At 28.0% G+C, this 21,522-nt stretch overlaps 1 long non-coding RNA gene across 3 annotated transcripts; it reads left to right on the forward strand.

Moving 5' to 3' along the window:
- The first annotated feature begins 16,541 nt into the window (after positions 1–16,541).
- On the forward strand, positions 16,542–20,592 carry LOC126928191 (uncharacterized). Of its 3 annotated transcripts, XR_007716414.1 has the most exons (4): positions 16,542–18,537; positions 19,064–19,171; positions 19,359–19,438; positions 19,511–20,592. It is a non-coding gene; the product is annotated as an uncharacterized LOC126928191 (long non-coding RNA). The 3 variants fall into 3 exon arrangements; XR_007716415.1 differs by lacking the exon at positions 19,064–19,171 and having other exon boundaries at positions 19,511–20,591; XR_007716416.1 differs by lacking the exon at positions 19,064–19,171 and having other exon boundaries at positions 16,542–18,530; positions 19,511–20,591.
- The last annotated feature ends 930 nt before the right edge of the window (positions 20,593–21,522 follow it).

The raw sequence follows: 21,522 nt of genomic DNA on the forward strand, positions 1-21,522 counted from the left end.
ACGAGTAACGTTATATACTATTACGATATAAGCTATATCGATATTTACTATAACTATACTACGTGTAACGTTATATAGTATTATGTTCTAACGTATAGCGTTATATAATATTACGACATAACGTGTAATGTTATATTGTATTACGTAATAACGTGTAACGTTATATACTAATACTATACAACGTGTAACGTTATATAGTATGACGTTATAACGTATAACGTTAAACAGTATTACATTATAGCGTACAACGTTATATACTATTACAATACAACGTGTAATGTTATATAATATTACGTTATATCGTATAACGTTATATAATATTACCTACTAACGAATAACGTTATATAGTATTACGTCATAACGTATAACGTTATATGCTATTACGACATAACGTATAACGTTATATAGTATTACGTTATAACGTGTAACGTTATATAGTATTGCAATACAACGTGTAAAGTTATATAATATTACGTTATATCGTATAACGTTATATAATATTACCTACTTACGAATAACGTTATATAGTATTACGTCATAACGTATAACGTTATATGCTATTACGACATAACGTATAACGTTATATAGTATTACGTTATAACGTGTAACGTTATATAGTATTGCAATACAACGTGTAAAGTTATATAGTAATACGTTATAACGTATGACGATATATAGTATTACGTTATAAGGTGTAACGTTATATACTATTACTATACAGCCTGTAACGTTATATTCTATTACGATAAAAGGTATAACGTTAGATACTATAACTATACAACGTGTAACGTTATATAGTATTATGTTATAACGTATAACGTTAAATAGTATTACGTTATAGCGTACAACGTTATATACTATTACAATACAACGTGTAATGTTATATAGTAATAAGTTATAACGTAAAAGATTATATAGTATTACGTTGTACCGTGTAACGTTATATACTAATACTATATAACGTGTAACGTTATATATTATTACGTTATAACGTATAACGTTATATAGTATTACGTTATAACGTATAACGTTATATAGTTTTTCGTTATAACGTATAACGTTATATAGTATTACGTTATAACGTATAACGTTATATAGTATTACGTTATAACGTATAGCGTCATATACTATTACGATATAACGTATAATGTTATATACTATTACTATACAACGTGTAACGTTATATACTATTAATATACAACGCATAACGTTATATAGTATTACGATATAACGAATATAGGTATATAGTATTACGATATAACGTAAAACGTTATATGGTATTACGTTATAACGTATAACGTTATATAGTATCACGTTATAACGTATAACGTTATATAGTATCACGTTATAACGTATAACGTTATAAAGTATTACGTTATAACATAAAACGTTATATAGTATTACGTTATAACGTGTAACGTTATATAGTATTGTAATACAACGTGTAATGTTATATAGTAATACGTTATAACGTATAACGTTATATAGTATTACGTTATAACGTATAACGTTATATAGTATTACGTTATAACGTGTAACGTTATATAGTATTGCAATACAACGTGTAATGTTATATAGTAATACGTTATAACGTATAACGTTATATACTATTACGTTATAACGTATAACGTTATATACTATTACTATACAACCTGTAACGTTATATACTATTACGATAAAAGGTATAACGTTAGATACTATAACTATACAAAGTGTAACGTTATATAGTATTACGTTATAACGTATAACGTTATATACTATTACTATACAACGTGTAACGTTATGCACTATTACTATACAATGCGTAACGTTATATAGTATTACGTTATAACGTATAACGTTATATAGTATTACAATACAACGTGTAATGTTATATAGTAATCCGTTATAACGTATAACGTTATATAGTATTACGCTATAACGTGTAACTTTATATACTATTACAATACAACGTGTAACGTTATATGGTATCACGCTAAAACGTATAACGTTATATAGCATTACGATATAACGTATAACGTTATATACTATTACGACATAACGTGTAACGATATATACTATTACTATACAATGTGTAACGTTATATAGTATTACGTTATAACGTATAACGTTATATACTATCACTATACAACGTGTAAAGTTATATAGTATTACGTTATATCGTGTAACGTTATATAATATTACCTACTAACGAATATCGGTATATAGTATTACAACATAACGTATAACGTTATATGCTATTACGACATAACGTGTAACATTACATACTATTACTATACAACGTGTAACGTTATATAGTATTACGTCATAACGTATAAGGTTATATAGTATTACGTTCTAACGTATAACGTTATATATGATTACGTTCTAACGTATAACGTTATATAATATTACGTTCTAACGTATAGCGTTATATACTATTACGACATAACGTGTAACGTTATATAGTATTACGTTATAACGTATAACGTTATATAGTATTACGTTATAGCGCGTAACGTTACATAGTATTGCAATACAACGTGTAATGTTATATAGTAATACGTTATAAATCAAAACGTTATATAGTATTACGTTATAACGTGTAACGTTATATACTATTACTATACAACCTGTAACGTTATATACTATTACGATATAAGGTATAACGTTAGATACTATAACTATACAACGTGTAACGCTATATAGTATTACGTTATAACGTATAACGTTAAACAGTATTAAGTTATAGCGTACAACGTTATATACTATTACAATACAACGTGTAAAGTTATATAATATTACGTTATATCGTATAACGTTATATAATATTACCTACTAACGAATAACGTCATATAGTATTACGTCATAACGTATAACGTTATATGCTATTACGACATAACGTATAACGTTATATAGTATTACGTTATAACGTGTAACGTTATATAGTATTGCAATACAACGTGTAAAGTTATATAGTAATACGTTATAACGTATGACGATATATAGTATTACGTTATAACGTGTATCGTTATATACTATTACTATACAGCCTGTAACGTTATATACTATTACGATAAAAGGTATAACGTTAGATACTATAACTATACAACGTGTAACGTTATATAGTATTACGTTATAACGTATAACGTTAAATAGTATTACGTTATAGCGTACAACGTTATATACTATTACAATACAACGTGTAATGTTATATAGTAATAAGTTATAACGTAAAAGATTATATAGTATTACGTTATAACGTATAACGTTATATACTATAACTATACAACGTGTAACGTTAATGCTGTTACGACATAACGTGTAACGTTATGCACTATTACTATACAATGTGTAACGTTATATAGTATTACGTTATAACGTATAACGTTATATAGTATTACAATACAACGTGTAATGTTATATAGTAATCCGTTATAACGTATAACGTTATATAGTATTACGTTATAACGTGTAACGATATATAGTATTACGTTATAACGTGTTTCGTTATATACTATTACGTTATAACGTATAACGTTATATTCTATTACAATACAACGTGTGATGTTATATAGTATTACGTTATATCGTATAACGTTATATAATATTACCTACTAACGAATAACGTTATATAGTATTACGACATAACGTATAACGTTATATGCTATTACGACATAACGTGTAACGTTATATACTATTACTATACAAAGTGTAACGTTATATAGTATTACGTCATAACGTATAAGGTTATATAGTATTACGTTCTATGGTATAACGTTATATAGTATTACGTTATGTAGTATTACGTTCTAACGTATAACGTTATATAGTATTACGTTATAACGTATAGCGTTATATAGTATTACATTATAACGTATAACGTTATATAGTATTACGTTATAACGTATAACGTGATATAGTATTACGACATAACGTATAGCGTTATATACTATTGCGATATAACGTATAAGGTCATATACTATTACTATACAACGTGTAACGTTATATAGCATTACGTTATAACGTATAACGTGATATAGTATTACGACATAACGTATAGCGTTATATACTATTGCGATATAACGTATAAGGTTATATACTATTACTATACAACGTGTAACGTTATATAGTATTACGTTATAACGTATAACATCATATACTATTACTATACAACGTGTAACGTTATATAGTATTACGTTATAACGTATAACGTTATATAGTATTACGTTATAGCGTGTAACGTTATATAGTATTACGTTATAACGTGTAACGTTATATAGTATTGCAATACAACGTGTAATGTTATATAGTACTAAGTTATAACGTATAACGTTATATAGTATTACGTTATAACGTATAACGTTATATAGTATTTCGTTATAACGTATAACGTTATATAGTATGACGTTATAACGTATAACGTTAAACAGTATTACATTATAGCGTACAACGTTATATACTATTACAATATAACGTGTAAAGTTATATAATATTACGTTATATCTTATAACGTTATATAATATTACCTACTAACGAATAACGTTATATAGAATTACGTCATAACGTATAACGTTATATGCTATTACGACATAACGTATAACGTTATATAGTATTACGTTATAACGTGTAACGTTATATAGTATTGCAATACAACGTGTAAAGTTATATAATATTACGTTATATCGTATAACGTTATATAATATTACCTACTAACGAATAACGTTATATAGTATTACGTCATAACGTATAACGTTATATGCTATTACGACATAACGTATAACGTTATATAGTATTACGTTATAACGTGTAACGTTATATAGTATTGCAATACAACGTGTAAAGTTATATAGTAATACGTTATAACGTATGACGATATATAGTATTACGTTATAAGGTGTAACGTTATATACTATTACTATACAGCCTGTAACGTTATATTCTATTACGATAAAAGGTATAACGTTAGATACTATAACTATACAACGTGTAATAGTAATGTTACTATAACTATACAACGTGTAAACGTTATATAGTATTACGTTATAACGTATAACGTTAAATAGTATTACATTATAGCGTACAACGTTATATACTATTACAATACAACGTGTAATGTTATATAGTAATAAGTTATAACGTAAAAGATTATATAGTATTACGTTATAACGTATAACATCATATACTATTACTATACAGCGTGTAAAGTTATATAGTTTTACGTTATATCGTATAACGTTGTATCATATTACCTACTAACGTATAATGTTGTATAGTAATACGTTAAAACGTGTAACGTTATATACCACGACGATATAACGTGTAACAATATATAGTATTACGTTATACCGTGTAACGTTATATACTAATACTATATAACGTGTAACCTTATATATTATTACGTTATAACGTATAACGTTATATAGTATTACGTTATAACGTATAACGTTATATAGTTTTTCGTTATAACGTATAACGTTATATAGTATTACGTTATAACGTATAACGTTATATAGTATTACGTTATAACGTATAGCGTCATATACTATTACGATATAACGTATAATGTTATATACTATTACTATACAACGTGTAACGTTATATAGTATTACGTTATAACGTGCAACGTTATATACTATTAATATACAACGTATAACGTCATATAGTATTACGCTATAACGAATATAGGTATATAGTATTACGATATAACGTAAAACGTTATATGGTATTACGTTATAACGTATAACGTTATATAGTATCACGTTATAACGTATAACGTTATATAGCATCACGTTATAACGTATAACGTTATATAGTATTACGTTATAACGTAAAACGTTATGTAGTATTACGTTATAACGTATAACGTTATATAGTATTACGTTATAACGTATAACGTTATATAGTATTACGTTATAACGTGTAACGTTATATACTATTTCTATACAACGTATGACGTTATATAGTATTACGTTATAACGATTAAAGCTATATAGTATTACAATATAACGTAGAACGTTATATAGTATTACGTTATACAGTACAACGTTATATAGTATTACGTTATAACGTGTAACGTTATAAAGAATTACGTTATAACGTATAACGTTATATATTATTACGTTATAACTGAAAACGTTATATAGTATTACGTTATAACGTGTAACGTTATATAGTATTGTAATACAACGTGTAATGTTATATAGTAATACGTTATAACGTATAACGTTATATAGTATTATGTTATAACGTATAACGTTATATAGTATTACGTTATAACGTGTAACGTTATATAGTATTGCAATACAACGTGTAATGTTATATAGTAATACGTTATAACGTATAACGTTATATACTATTACGTTATAACGTATAACGTTATATACTATTACGTTATAACGTATAACGTTATATACTATTACTATACAACCTGTAACGTTATATACTATTACGATAAAAGGTATAACGTTAGATACTATAACTATACAAAGTGTAACGTTATATAGTATTACGTTATAACGTATAACGTTATATACTATTACTATACAACGTGTAACGTTATGCACTATTACTATACAATGTGTAACGTTATATAGTATTACGTTATAACGTATAACGTTATATAGTATTACAATACAACGTGTAATGTTATATAGTAATCCGTTATAACGTATAACGTTATATAGCATTACGCTATAACGTGTAACTTTATATACTATTACAATACAACGTGTAACGTTATATGGTATCACGCTAAAACGTATAACGTTATATAGCATTACGATATAACGTATAACGTTATATACTATTACGACATAACGTGTAACGATATATACTATTACTATACAATGTGTAACGTTATATAGTATTACGTTATAACGTATAACGTTATGTACTATCACTATACAACGTGTAAAGTTATATAGTATTACGTTATATCGTATAACGTTATATAATATTACCTACTATCGAATATCGGTATATAGTATTACAACATAACGTATAACGTTATATGCTATTACGACATAACGTGTAACATTACATACTATTACTATACAACGTGTAACGTTATATAGTATTACGTCATAACGTATAAGGTTATATAGTATTACGTTCTAACGTATAACGCTATATATTATTACGTTCTAACGTATAACGTTATATAATATTACGTTCTAACGTATAGCGTTATATGCTATTACGACATAACGTGTAACGTTATATAGTATTACGTTATAACGTATAACGTTATATAGTATTACGTTATAGCGCGTAACGTTACATAGTATTGCAATACAACGTGTAATGTTATATAGTAATACGTTATAAATCAAAACGTTATATAGTATTACGTTATAACGTGTAACGTTATATACTATTACTATACAACCTGTAACGTTATATACTATTACGATATAAGGTATAACGTTAGATACTATAACTATACAACGTGTAACGCTATATAGTATTACGTTATAACGTATAACGTTAAACAGTATTACGTTATAGCGTACAACGTTATATACTATTACAATACAACGTGTAAAGTTATATAATATTACGTTATATCGTATAACGTTATATAATATTACCTACTAACGAATAACGTCATATAGTATTACGTCATAACGTATAACGTTATATGCTATTACGACATAACGTGTAACGTTATGCTCTATTACTATACAATGTGTAACGTTATATAGTATTACGTTATAACGTATAACGTTATATAGTATTACAATACAACGTGTAATGTTATATAGTAATCCGTTATAACGTATAACGTTATATAGTATTACGTTATAACGTGTAACGATATATAGTATTACGTTATAACGTGTTTCGTTATATACTATTACGTTATAACGTATAACGTTATATCCTATTACAATACAACGTGTGATGTTATATAGTATTACGTTATATCGTATAACGTTATATAATATTACCTACTAACGAATAACGTTATATAGTATTACGACATAACGTATAACGTTATATGCTATTACGACATAACGTGTAACGTTATATACTATTACTATACAACGTGTAACGTTATATAGTATTACGTCATAACGTATAAGGTTATATAGTATTACGTTCTATGGTATAACGTTATATAGTATTACGTTATATAGTATTACGTTCTAACGTATAACGTTATATAGTATTACGTTATAACGTATAGCGTTATATAGTATTACATTATAACGTATAGCGTTATATAGTATTACGTTATAACGTATAACGTGATATAGTATTACGACATAACGTATAGCGTTATATGCTATTGCGATATAACGTATAAGGTTATATACTATTACTATACAACGTGTAACGTTATATAGTATTACGTTATAACGTATAACATCATATACTATTACTATACAACGTGTAATGTTATATAGTATTACGTTATATCGTATAACGTTGTATCATATTACCTACTAACGTATAATGTTATATAGTAATACGTTAAAACGTGTAACGTTATATACCACTACGATATAACGTGTAACAATATATAGTATTACGTTATAACGTGTAACGTTATATACTATTACTATATAACGTGTAACGTTATATATTATTACGTTATAACGCATAACGTTGTACAGTATTACGTTATAACGTGCAACGTTATATAGTATTGCAATACGACGTGTAATGTTATATAGTAATACGTTATAACTCAAAACGTTATACAGTATTACGTTATAACGTGTAACGTTATATAGTATTGCAATACAACGTGTAATGTTATATAGTACTAAGTTATAACGTATAACGTTATATAGTATTACGTTATAACGTATAACGTTATATAGTATTTCGTTATAACGTATAACGTTATATAGTATGACGTTATAACGTATAACGTTAAACAGTATTACATTATAGCGTACAACGTTATATACTATTACAATACAACGTGTAAAGTTATATAATATTACGTTATATCGTATAACGTTATATAATATTACCTACTAACGAATAACGTTATATAGAATTACGTCATAACGTATAACGTTATATGCTATTACGACATAACGTATAACGTTATATAGTATTACGTTATAACGTGTAACGTTATATAGTATTGCAATACAACGTGCAAGGTTATATAATATTACGTTATATCGTATAACGTTATATAATATTACCTACTAACGAATAACGTTATATAGTATTACGTCATAACGTATAACGTTATATGCTATTACGACATAACGTATAACGTTATATAGTATTACGTTATAACGTGTAACGTTATATAGTATTGCAATACAACGTGTAAAGTTATATAGTAATACGTTATAACGTATGACGATATATAGTATTACGTTATAAGGTGTAACGTTATATACTATTACTATACAGCCTGTAACGTTATATTCTATTACGATAAAAGGTATAACGTTAGATACTATAACTATACAACGTGTAATAGTAATGTTACTATAACTATACAACGTGTAAACGTTATATAGTATTACGTTATAACGTATAACGTTAAATAGTATTACGTTATAGCGTACAACGTTATATACTATTACAATACAACGTGTAATGTTATATAGTAATAAGTTATAACGTAAAAGATTATATAGTATTACGTTATAACGTATAACATCATATACTATTACTATACAGCGTGTAAAGTTATATAGTATTACGTTATATCGTATAACGTTGTATCATATTACCTACTAACGTATAATGTTATATAGTAATACGTTAAAACGTGTAACGTTATATATCACGACGATATAACGTGTAACAATATATAGTATTACGTTATACCGTGTAACGTTATATACTAATACTATATAACGTGTAACGTGATATATTATTACGTTATAACGTATAACGTTATATAGTATTACGTAATAACGTATAACGTTATATAGTTTTTCGTCATAACGTATAACGTTATATAGTATTACGTTATAACGTATAACGTTATATAGTATTACGTTATAACGTATAGCGTCATATACTATTACGATATAACGTATAATGTTATATACTATTACTATACAACGTGTAACGTTATATAGTATTACGTTATAACGTGCAACGTTATATACTATTAATATACAACGTATAACGTCATATAGTATTACGCTATAACGAATATAGGTATATAGTATTACGATATAACGTAAAACGTTATATGGTATTACGTTATAACGTATAACGTTATATAGTATCACGTTATAACGTATAACGTTATATAGCATCACGTTATAACGTATAACGTTATATAGTATTACGTTATAACGTAAAACGTTATATAGTATTACGTTATAACGTGTAACGTTATATAGTATTGTAATACAACGTGTAATGTTATATAGTAATACGTTATAACGTATAACGTTATATAGTATTACGTTATAACGTATAACGTTATATAGTATTACGTTATAACGTATAACGTTATATAGTATTACGTTATAACGTGTAACGTTATATACTATTTCTATACAACCTGTAACGTTATATACTATTACGATATAAGGTATAACGTTAGATACTATAACTATGCAACGTGTAACGTTATATAGTATTACGTTATGACGTATAACGTTAAATAGTATTACGTTATAGCGTACAACGTTATATACTATTACAATACAACGTGTAATGTTATATAGTAATAAGTTATAACGTAAAAGATTATATAGTATTACGTTATAACGTATAACGTTATATAGTATTACGTTATAACGTATAACGTTATATGCTATTACGACATAACGTGTAACGTTATATAGTATTACGTTATAACGTATAACGTTATATACTATTACGATATAAGCTATATCATTATGTACTATAACTATACAACGCGTAACGTTATATACTATTACTATACAACGTGTAACGTTATATAGTATTACGTTATAACGTATAACGTTATATAGTAATACGTTATAACGTATAACGTTATATAGTATTACGTTATAACGTGTAACGTTATATACTATTACGATATAAGCTATATCATTATGTACTTTAACTATACAACGTGTAACGTTATATACTATTACTATACAACGTGTAACGTTATATAGTATTACGTTATGACGTAAAACGTTATTTAGTATTACGTTATAACGTATAACGTTATAAAGTATTACGTTATAACGTATAACGTTATATAGTATCACGTTATAACGTATAACGTTATATAGTATTACGTTATAACGTGTAACGTTATACAGTATTGCAAAACAACGTGTAATGTTATATAGTAATACGTTAAAACGTGCAACGTTATATACTATTAATATACAACGTATAAAGTTATATAGTATTATGTTATAACGAATAAAGGTATATAGTATTACGATATAACGTAAAACGTTATATGGTATTACGTTATAACGTATAACGTTATATAGTATTACGTTATAACTTATAACGTTATATAGTATTACGTTATAACGTGTAACGTTATATTGTATTGCAATACAACGTGTAACGTTATATAGTATTACTTTATAACGTATAACGTTAAACAGTATTACGTTATGGCGTACAACGTTATATACTATTACAATACAACGTGTAAAGTTATATAATATTACGTTATATCGTATAACGTTATATAATACTACCTACTAACGAATAACGTTATATAGTATTACGACATAACGTATAACGCTGTATGCTATTGCGACATAACGTGTAACGTTATATACTATTAGTATACAACGTGTAAGGTTATATAATATTACGTTATATCGTATAACGTTATATAATATTACCTACTAACGAATAACGTTATATAGTATTACGTCATAACGTATAACGTTATATGCTATTACGACATAACGTCTAACGTTATATACTATTACTGTACAACGTCTAACGTTATATAGTATTACGTCATAACGTATAAGGTTATATAGTATTACGTTCTAACGTATAACGTTATATAGTATTACGTTATAACGCGTAACGTTATATAGTATTGCAATACAACGTGTAATGTTACATAGTAATACGTTATAACGTGTTTCGTTATATACCATTACGTTATAACGTATAACGTTATATTCTATTACAATACAACGTGTGATGTTATATAGTATTACGTTATATCGTATAACGTTATATAATATTACCTACTAACGAATAACGTTATATAGTATTACGACATAACGTATAACGTTATATGCTATTACGACATAACGTGTAACGTTATATACTATTACTATACAACGTGTAACGTTATATAGTATTACGTCATAACGTATAAGGTTATATAGTATTACGTTCTATGGTATAACGTTATATAGTATTACGTTATATAGTATTACGTTCTAACGTATAACGTTATATAGTATTACGTTATAACGTATAGCGTTATATAGTATTACATTATAACGTATAACGTTATATAGTATTACGTTATAACGTATAACGTGATATGGTATTACGACATAACGTATAGCGTTATACACTATTGCGATATAACGTATAAGGTTATATACTATTACTATACAACGTGTAACGTTATATAGTATTACGTTATAACGTATAACATCATGTACTATTACTATACAACGTGTAATGTTATATAGTATTACGTTATATCGTATAACGTTGTATCATATTACCTACTAACGTATAATGTTATATAGTAATACGTTAAAACGTGTAACGTTATATACCACTACGATATAACGTGTAACAATATATAGTATTACGTTATAACGTGTAACGTTATATACTATTACTATATAACGTGTAACGTTATATATTATTACGTTATAACGCATAACGTTGTACAGTATTACGTTATAACGTGCAACGTTATATAGTATTGCAATACAACGTGTAATGTTATATAGTAATACGTTATAACTCAAAACGTTATACAGTATTACGTTATAACGTGTAACGTTATATACTATTACGATATAAGCTGTATCGATATATACTATAACTATACAACGTGTAACGTTATATAGTATTACGTTATGACGTATAACGTTATATAGTATTACGTTATAGCGTGTAACGTTATATAGTATTACGTTATAACGTGTAACGTTATATAGTATTGCAATACAACGTGTAATGTTATATAGTACTAAGTTATAACGTATAACGTTATATAGTATTACGTTATAGCGTGTAACGTTATATACTATTACTATACAACCTGTAACGTTATATACTATTACGATATAAGCTATATCGATATATACTATAACTATACAACGTGTAACGTTATAAAGTATTACGGTATAACGTATAACGTTAAACAGTATTACGTTATAACGTATAACGTTATATAGTATTACGGTATAACGTATAGCGTTATATACTATTACGATATAACGTATAATGTTATATACTATTGCTATACAACGTGTAACGTTATATAGTATTACGTTATAACGTGCAACGTTATATACTATTAATATACAACGTATAACGTTATATAGTGTTGCGATATAACGAATATAGGTATATAGTATTACGATATAACTTAAAACGTTATATGGTATTGGGTTATGACGTATAACGTTATATAGTATTACGTTATAACGTATAACGTTATATAGTATTACGTTATAACGTGTAACGTTATATAGTATTGCAATACAACGTGTAATGTTATATAGTAATCCGTTATAACGTATAACGTTATATAGTATTACGTTATAACGTGTAACGTTATATAGTATTGCAATACAACGTGTAATGTTATGTAGTAATACGTTATAACGTATAACGTTAAACAGTATTACGTTATAGCGTACAACGTTATATACTATTACAATACAACGTGTAATGTTATATAGTATTACGTTATATCGTATAACGTTATAAAATATTACCTACTAACGAATAACGTTATATAGTATTACGACAAAACGTATAACGTTATATGCTATTACGACATAACGTGTAACGTTATATACTATTACTATACAACGTATGACGTTATATAGTATTACGTTATAACGATTAAAGGTATATAGTATTACAATATAACGTAAAACGTTATATAGTATTACGTTATACAGTACAACGTTATATAGTATTACGTTATAACGTGTAACGTTAAAAAGAATTACGTTATAACGTATAACGTTATATATTATTACGTTATAACGTATAACGTTATATAGTATTACGTTATAACGTATAACGTTATATAGTATTACGTTATGACGTATAACGTTATATAGTATTACGTTATGACGTGTAACGTTATATACTATTACTATACAACCTCTAACGTTATATAGTATTACGTTATAACGTATAACGTTATATAGTATTACGTTATAACGTATAACGTTATATAGTATTACATTATAACGCATAACGTTATATAGTATTACGTTATACAGTACAACGTTATATAGTATTACGTTATAACGTGTAACATTATAAAGAATTACGTTATAACGTATAACGTTATATATTATTGCGTTATAACTCAAAACGTTATATAGTATTACGTTATAACGTGTAACGTTATAAAGAATTACGTTATAACGTATAACGTTATATAGTATTACGTTATAACGAATAAAGGTATATAGTATTACGATATAACGTAAAACTTTATATAGTATTACGTTATAACGTATAACGTTATATAGTATTACGTTATAACGTGTAACGTTATAAAGAATTACGTTATAACGTATAACGTTATATAGTATTACGTTATAACGAATAAAGGTATATAGTATTACGATATAACGTAAAACTTTATATAGTATTACGTTATAACGTATAACGTTATATAGTAATACGTTATAACTCAAAACGTTATATAGTATTACGTTATAACGTGTAACGTTATATACTATTACGATATAAGCTATATTGTTATATACTAAAACTATACAACCTGTAACGTTATATAGTATTACGTTATAACGTATAACGTTATATAGTATTACGATATAACGAAAAAGGTATATAGTATTACGATATAACGTAAAACTTTATATAGTATTACGTTATAACGTATAACGTTATATAGTATTACGTTATAACGTGTAACGTTATATACTATTACGATATAAGCTATATCATTATGTACTATAACTATACAACGTGTAACGTTATATACTATTACTATACAACGTGTAACGTTATATAGTATTACGTTATAACGTATAACGTTATATAGTATTACGTTATAACGTGTAACGTTATATAGTATTACGTTATAACGTTTAACGTTATATACTATTACGATATAAGCTATATCATTATGTACTATAACTATACAACGTGTAACGTTATATACTATTACTATACAACGTGTAACGTTATATAGTATTACGTTATAACGTATAACGTTATATAGTATTACGTTGTAACGTATAACGTTATATAGTATTACGATATTGTTACGTTTCGCTATCCAAATTTTGAAGTTTTGAACAATGTAGTAGTCGCTGCCACCAGAAACAGTCTATGGACTGTTTCAATTAGATATTTCTTGTTAGATTATGTAGCGTTGATCGGAGTTTAGGCCACTGGTCAACAATCTCCACGTTTCGGCTAACCTGCTATGCGCAGGAATACTAGCACGGGAGATGATTGTTTGGAATGAACAATTATGTTATAAATAATTATTACTGGCGGAATTAATGACGAATTATACTAATCATTGATATTATTTATTATTTTAATTATTAATTATTAATAATAATTAAAGTCGGCTCACCTGTCGTTGGCCTCCGCTGATGAACGGGCAGGCCGCTGGGGTGATTCCGGTTTTACAAAGATCGACACTTCTATAATTTTTCGTTTTAATGTTTATTTAATTTGAACAGTGTAAACAACATAAACACAATCATTGTAACACAACACAACACAACACAAACAGTGTAACAATTCGAAATTCTAACACAAAAACTTGAGCCAACTATTGTTTTAATTCTAACTGACTAATAACAATTGTTTTATAATTCGAACTGACTAATAACATTTATATCTCGTAACTCTTAAACTCGAACTGGAACGAACAATTATTCTCTAATCCTAACTTAAATTCTAATTAAATCAACTGAACGAACTGATATCAGACTCACTCAAATTCAATTGAACGACTACAATTACTCTCCTTATTTTCGCTAAATTCTCCTGAACCAACTAATCACAATTGCTCTATCCTATTTCTTTATTCTAACTGAATTACTCTTCTTTAATTTCGTTAAATTCTCCCGAACGCTAACAATTTCTCTGACTATATTCTAACTGAACCAACTAATGGCAGTTACTCTCTTTTCACAATTACTCTGATTGTTCTAACTGAACCACTAACAATTAATCGCTAACGCTAACGCTAACAATTAATCTGACTCTTCTTTTTTTTTCGCTAAATTCTCCCGAACCGCTAACAATTACTCTCTTACTCTTTTATTCAACTGGTAACGATTACTCCCTTTTATTCTAACTGGTAACGATTACTCCCTTTTATTCTAACTGGTAACGATTACTCCCTTTTATTCTAACTGGTAACGATTACTCCCTTTTATTCTAACTGGTAACGATTACTCCCTTTTATTTAGTTCATCCTGCTTCTTTCGTATTTTATTCACTGCATATGATATTTCAGTGCAAGAAGAAGAAGAATTGTAAAGAATCCGTAAGTGGCCCTAGAAGACGCAGTCATCGTGTGAGGTGTTGTCGGCAGGAACGAAGAGTCGAAGTTGTTGAAGAAGTCGTGTGACATTTGTATTGTTTCCGGTTATATACAACGCTATTTCACATATCTATGTATATATATATATATTATTATATTATTATATATTATTATATTAAATCTTCAGTTGGTTTAGTTGAATGTTCAGTAATGTAATTTTTACAAGGTGGTTTTGCATATTAGATGAGTAGTTGTTCGATATAATAATTTTTGTATATATATATATATATATATACATTTCACAATGTAATTTTCCATTATGTAAAATATATATATGCATATGTATATGTGCGTGTATTGTTATTCTCATTGTTTCTCAGATCGTTAATTGGTTGAATATTCCATAATGTGGATTTCGTATATAATTCTCTAGGTTCGTAGAAATGTAATTCTATATATTTATTTCTTTGCGTTTTAATGGTTTAATAACGTATACATACATACATATATATATTATGAATTTTTCCCAAAGATACGCGTACGCATGTGTATATCTATATATGTGTGTGTCGCAGAGTAATCTTGTATACAATTTTCGCTTTTATTAGAATGCTGATGTAGTGTAGTATATTTTATTTCTTTTATATTTTATTAGATTACCAATTATTCAGATTCACGAAGTAGGTCACACACACAGATATGCATACACGTGTGTGTATATACATGTGTTTTCGCAGAGAAATCTCATACATTTGAATCGCGGCTTGTTTTATTTATTGGTTCATTTAATTATTTCATTTTATTTGTATTTTATATGTCATTGCTGATTGGTTGTAGTGTTTCTTCTTATTGATTCATTTATTTCATTTTGATTGTCTGTCGTATAATTCTTTTTATTTTGATTGGTTAGTTCTTAGTTAATTTATTATTATTGGTCGTGTTTAATTATTCATAAGTTATTGGTTCGTGGCGTCACGTGCGGAACGCGGGACGTGACACCCCCGCCCTTGGTGTTCAAATTTCCGAAGGAAATTTGACTGATCGTAGCAGATGTAGTTGCGATTGGTTGTTGGTCCATCCTAACGGGCAACAGCGCGAACTACAATTCCTTACATCAAAAGATTTCTTTGGGGTTATTGTGTCGTGTTAAGATTGACATTTATGCATTGCAGACAAAATATCGCGGGTCGGAGTTTTGTTATTTGTATTTCACACAATCTACAACGCGCTCTTTGAATTTGTGTGCATAAAAACGTGTTGGAGGGTCTTCGTATGGGTCGCGATAGCCTAAGTCTAGATTATCGTACCCGTCTTTTTATTATTTTTTTATTAGAAATATAATTTATTTGTAAGGTATTAAAGTTACTACATACATGCGTTGATTGGTGGTGGATGTCCCTAATATGTGGTGACTTTTGCCAATATCGAATTAATTATCTATCTGTTAATTATTTTTAACTTTATTTTAGTAGGTGACGTGTAATTCAAATAAAATTAATATTATTTATGTATATGTGTTTCATTGCGCGTGCGTAAGGACTATTCCCTATTCGTGACAATCTAAGATGGCCGTTCATGAATGTCTCTAGTATATGGTGAATTTTATTCATGCGGTTTTGTTATTTATTTGTTAATTATTTGTGACTTTGTTTTAGCAGTTGACGTATAATTGAAGTGGGAATAATATTATTCTGTATTTATTTTAGTGTGTATAATTATTGCATGTAGTTCATTGCGCATGCGTGAGAACTGCTTCACGCTCGCGACGGATTTCCAAAATGGATGTTTGTGTACGTCTTAAATAAGAGTGTGGTGTTTTGTAAATTTGTTTGATATTGTAATAATTGTTTTGTTACTTAGTTTCAACTCCGTTCTAGTGAAGTGTCAACGGTGTTGTTTTGTGTTCGTCGTAATGTGTATGTTTAATTTAACATTGTTTTGTATTTGTTGTAATATGTGTATATATACTGTGTGTTATTTTAATGTAATAGCGTGTGGATTATATCGTTGTCGAAAGTATTAATTACTAATAGAATCGTTTCACTGTTTAATTATAAGGTAGTTTATATTTATGTAGCTTTTGTTTAATTGGTTTAATCTAATGCGTGCATAGTGTCACCAGTCACCACTGTGTAGTATAACCTTATTTCTTTATACGTAATTTAATATAGTAATGCTGTAATAGCTTAACACAATATGATAATTCCTAATTTTAATCATGTTTGATTATTAATGCTCGGCTAATCTATCTTGATTAATTTCTAGCCTATTTCTATTTTATTAGCTATTTCTATATCTTCCCTATTAATCTGTTGTTGCTTAGTAATTATGTGATTTATTATTAGTGATTTATTATTATTTCATATTTGTATAGTATAATTTTTTGAGCTAATCTATGTATTATTGGTTAAAACTTGTTTATTGAATTATTACCGTTTGTAGTTTCTCAAATCCTATTCCTTCGATGCTGCGTTACTGTGTGTAAGGCATCATCCGGTTTTCATTATATTCAAAATACTTACTACAGATACCTTTATTCATCCTATATTTGTGAGTATAAACATATCATTTAGTTAATTAATTCAATATGCACGTAGTGCATTGTGTGAGCGACAGCTATTGTGCATTACAAATCTGTTTCTATATGTAAGGTATAATAATAATCGTGTAATGTAAGTCGAGACTAATTCATGTATTATAGATTAGAACTTATACACTATATTATTAATGTTCATAGTTACTTCGTCTTTATTCTCCAAGTCTACACGCTATGTCGCTCACGCAAGACACCTACCCAATGTAATTGGCAATCTTGTTGTAAGTTTTAATAGTATTATTTCTTTTCATATATGTCAAGGCAATTGAGGCCAGTTCTTGCATTCGTTTCAGCTGGCAGTCGTATTCTATGTTCTACGGAGTGGGTCCATAATTTATCTCTGCGGAATTCCTGCATGTACACTTCCTTCTACAATGATTAATTGTAGACTAGGTACTTTTTACTTTCACTGCCTTTAATTATGTTATTGAATTAACACGTTTTATAGAACACAAATAGTAATCTTTCTTTTGTTTTTAGGTTTCCACTATCTGCACTATTCGACAAGCAGTGTCGCACTTACTTTGGTTTAACCACGATATTGTTATAATCGTTTAGTACTATTATATTTTGTATTAAGGTAATTGAGGTTAATTCTTCCATTTGTTTCAGATGGCTGTCATACGTTATGTTTTACGAATATGGGCTTATGGCCTGTCTTTGCATATACACTTCCTTTTACAATAGTTAATTGTTCACAAGGTACTTCTCACTTTCACCGTTTTAATCACTTTATTGAATTAATACATTTTATATTTGAGTAATGTTTAGAAAGTACATAGTAATTTCCTTTTCTTTTTAGGTTTCCATTATTCGCATTATTCGACGAGCAGCACTACACTACATACTACTGTACTGTGTTACCTTCTGAAAACGTTTCGTTTATTGTTTATTTCGGTTATGCGCTAATTTTAACTTATTTAAGTGCACTGTTCGCGGAATCCCTTTCACTTCAATCATGACGTTTTGGTTTTCTAAAATTTCTAACACTCTATGCGGTCCCGAATATTGGTCGGAAAATTTTCCTCTTCTGGGTTTCTTTAATAGATATACTAGATCTCCTATTTTGAAATTTTGCGGGTTGATTCGTCTGTCATAGTATTCTTTTGACTTTAATTTGGATTTTATCAGATTTTCTCTTGCCATTTGTTGAACGGTGACGATTTTATCGAACAGGTCTCTGAGATACTCTGCATATGTTGGTTCCATATTCTCCTCGGTTATCATCTTGCCAGTAAGTTCTCTGGCTAAGTGCCCAAAGACTAGTTCGTGTGGGGAGAATTTTGTTCCTTCGTGTACGGAGGTATTGTAGGAGAACATGGCTAATTCCACCCATTCGTCCCAGTTTCTGGAATTTTCGATGTACAGATTGAGGTATTCAGTTAATACGTGGTGAGATCTTTCGAATCGAGATCTTTTGCTTGGTGTTAATGTCATACAAGGTGCTTGAAAGAATGTACATGTTGCAGGTGGTCGTATTTTGCTGATGCTGCGTCTGCGTTCCTTCCATGGCCTTCGTTACTGATACCAGTGGAATGTGCCGGTCGCGTGGCTGCTTGGCCTTGCTGAGGTTGCATTTTGTGTATGGTCATGTTTCGCTCAGTCCATGTATGATTTAGTAATGTATTACACACATGTATATGTATATCTTCAGGATGTAATTTTCTAATAGGACAGACAATTTAATAAATTTTGTTTATTATTAGAATATCGATCTCATATATGTATATATGAATAATAAACTATGTTTAATAAATTTTATTAAATAATTTCCATTTTCATTGCACTGTGTGTTTGTTTCTAGGTATACGAGTTGACACTTGCGTTGTTTGTGTATTGCGGTTATCTATGTTTTCGTTGCGGCACGTGCGGAGCGTGGGACGTGACACGTTATTTCCCTGAAGTTAGTGATATTTCGACGTTTAAACGCTCGTTTCACTCCATTTTACATGCAGAGCGTAGTGCACCGCGCTTTTCAGCGTCGAAACAAGCCCAGACACACGCAAATAGCAATCCTTACTCGATTTTGTCGATAATTAAGCGATATCTATCTGCCGTTTAAGATATCTACGACGTTTACACACTCGTTTCTCTCCACTTTACATGCAGAACGTACTGCACTCGATTTCCAGCATCGAAACAAGTCCACAAACTCTTAAATTGCAATCATTCGTCGATTTTGTCGATAATTAAGCGCTATTTCCCTCCCGTTCCAGATATATCGAAGTTTAAACACTCGTTTCACCCAAGTTGACATGCAGAACGTACTGCACGCGTTTTCCAGCAGCGAAGCAAGCCCAGACAC

Source organism: Bombus affinis, unplaced genomic scaffold (assembly GCF_024516045.1).
Source record: "Bombus affinis isolate iyBomAffi1 unplaced genomic scaffold, iyBomAffi1.2 ctg00000657.1, whole genome shotgun sequence".
In the NCBI taxonomy this organism is placed as follows: Eukaryota; Metazoa; Arthropoda; class Insecta; order Hymenoptera; family Apidae; genus Bombus; species Bombus affinis.